The sequence below is a fragment of the Elephantulus edwardii genome, unplaced genomic scaffold, assembly GCF_000299155.1.
Source record: "Elephantulus edwardii isolate Elephantulus edwardi_28Jun2011 unplaced genomic scaffold, EleEdw1.0 scaffold00001, whole genome shotgun sequence".
In the NCBI taxonomy this organism is placed as follows: domain Eukaryota; kingdom Metazoa; phylum Chordata; class Mammalia; order Macroscelidea; family Macroscelididae; genus Elephantulus; species Elephantulus edwardii.
This window is the reverse complement of record NW_006399751.1, coordinates 11810328-11813479: the sequence shown is the minus strand read 5'-3', so window position 1 is coordinate 11813479 and position 3152 is coordinate 11810328.

Below are 3152 nucleotides of genomic sequence, written 5' to 3'. Positions count from 1 at the left end.
TTATGTGTCATTGAGTCAAGTCTGACTCACAGTCACCTTATGAACAACAGATCCTAAGTCTGTCCTATTCTGTGCCATCTTTTTCATCTCTGATACACTTGAGCCCATTTCTGCAATCACTGTATCAATCCATCTGGTTGAAGGTCTTTCCCTCTTTCATTGACCCTCCACCTTTCCAATGTTCCTCTGCAAGGAATAGTCTCTCCTAGCAACATTTCCAAAGTATGTGAGATGAAGCTTTGTCATCTTTGCCTCCAAAGACCACTCTGGCTGCACTTTCTCCAATAAATATCTTTATGTTCTTTTTTTGAGACCATAACATACTGTGTCCTCTTCTCCAAGATCACAACTCAAAGGCATCAATTCTTCTTTCATCCTTAATCACTGTTGAGCTCTCAGATGGACAGCAAATGATTAGAGGGAAAAAACCAAACATGGCCTGAATAAGGTGCTTTAAACTGATGGTGTTACTCCTCACTAATTTGGAGAGATTCCTGACTACAGAATTTCTTCTTCGTAGAGTCAAGCCTCTTGTATCATTTGCTCAGTATACAGATTGAAAAGGTATGGAGGGAGGATAGAACTCTTACACATACCTTTCTTAATTTTAAATACTGTTATTTTGTAATTTCATTCTAAACATTTGCTTTGTTGAGAAGAAAAACCTAGATGTTATACTGGAATGTGCAGAGAGCTGGAGTTGGAGGTGGGAAAAAGGGAAAAAGAACTGACTCAATGTTTCTCAATGTTGAAAGATTGGAAAACAAATTCAAGCCTTGCATTGTAATCCTACGAGGTGTGATGGGAAAAATCTTGAATCATAAGTATCAAAAGAAGAAAGAGGGAATACACAGAATCACTGTACCAAAAAAGAATTGGCCGGCATTGAAACATGTAAGCAAGTATCATGCGACCAAGAGCCAATGGTAATGAAAGAAGAAGTTCAAGCTACACCAAAGAAGTTGTTGGCAAAAAATAAGGTCCCAGGAATCGATGCGATACCAATTGACATGCTTCAACCAAATGACGTTTATACTGAGGACTAGGGGTCAAGTTTATGGAAATGACTTATATTATCTTACAACTTGTTTGTATCATTGAAAAATGTTTCTAAAATAAAATTTTACCAGAAAAAGAATGTAAGGAAATGTCAGGAAATGAGAAGATTCCTCAGAACTTTTGTGTCACGAAGCACACAGTGCAAACATTCCGGAAGGGAGGCAGCACAAAACTGTGTCAGATCCTACAGAAAGATTACCATTCTACAAGCAAAATTGTCACTAAAAATAAAAATGGTGTAGTGAAACTCTTGCTACTATAAAACTTCGATGAAGCTGGCACGATCTACTTGCCTGGTGGGCAAATCACCCAGTGAAAGGAGCTTAAATAAATTAACAACAAATTCCCATTGCTTTGGTTCTATATGTTGCTTTTAACCATTTTCAACACATTGAATTATTGATTTCTTGGAAGCCACGCGAGGTTCATTTGTGTGAATGTGTATGGGTGTCTTAACAGCAGAGCCAGTTTCACTGCTTGAGGGAACTCGGAAAGACAGCACCGCCTGTGCCTTCCAGCTGGCAAAATCTGGAAGAGCAGAAGAAGAGAACTGCTGGCAGTGGACACGGGAAAACCCTGCCAATTCTTTGGTTGCACAGTTGAAAACTCCATGTGCTTCCCGTCACACAGCAATATTTTCACACCCCTTGCACCATTAATTAAGCTCTCTTCATCGTCCTGAATGGAGGGAAGGGACCCCCATCATTGAAAGTTGAGAATCAATTTTAGTGGGGCAAGCCTGGGTTATACTCGGTGCTAGATGATTTTCACATATTCCTTTTTGCACGAGAGAGCTGGGTATAAGGTGTGAACGACATATATTTGCTATAGCAATTGATCTTGCCGCAGAGCTGAACCTTTTGGGAATAATCATTCAGACCATCTGTCTAAGACTGGGTCATAAATTGCACATTCCTTTTCCATAGAATTTTATTCTGTAGCATTAATACGAGTCGAATAGTTATTAGAAGACTGTGACCTGAATAAATGAGCTTTACAAGATGTCAAAAGCACTGGGGAATTTCAAAATTACAGCATTAATAAGGATATGTATAATAATTTCATTTCTGTCCAGTCTGGATTTTATCTGTAGCCATCTATTTAAGTTGTGTGCTTGGTCAAAGAAATCATCAACAACAAGGGGTTTTTATTTCTTGAATTTGATTTACTATTTCATTGCTTTTTTTTTTAATTTGTAATGAGTAATTCCTGCTTTTGTGACTTGTTTTTTGCTTGTTTTAAAGGAAGCATTGATTTAGAGATGGTTAAGAAAACATACACACACACACACACACACACACACACACACACACACACACACACACACAAATATATTTGTATATAAAGTATATGGCCCTCAAGTGTGGATTTAGTTGTTTTTGGTCAAACATTCTTCTAAGTGGAATAGCATTGGTCCATTGGCTGTACAGAGGTAACTCGTGGTTGCTGTGATGCTAAACACTGTGGCACTGATGTGCCAAATGCGAGAATGGTTGCCCATGGTGGACAGTGTTTTTTAGAGCTCCTCAATTAAAACAAGCAGGAATGGCATCCACTTCTGAAATGGCTTGCCTCCAGAAACTCTATGAATGTATAGAAATGATGAAAGTTATACAAGTGTTCAGGTCTTTCATTCATAGAATCGCTATGAGTTGTCTGTGGCTCGATGGCACTTAACAACAACAACAAACAAGCAAAATCAATTGAAGGCTGTAGTTTTTGATCTTCTGCAACAAGTGCTTCAAGTCTTCCTTTCAGCTAGCAAAATTGTGTCATCTGCATACAGGAGGTTGCTGAGTCTTTATTCAATCTTGATGACACATTCCTTATGTAGTCCAGGGTCTCTAATTATTCACTCAACATATGAGCTGAAAATGTATGAGTAACAGATATAACCCTGACACACACTTTTTCCTGATTTTTAAACCAGCTAGTTTAAAAGTCTCATTCTATTTTGCTTCCTGGTTTATGTTTAGATTTCACAGGGGCACAATTAAGTGTTCTAGGATTCCCTTTCTACTTCATGTTATTTGTAATTTATTATGAGCCACACATTCAAATGTCTTTGCATAATCAATAAAATACAAATAAAC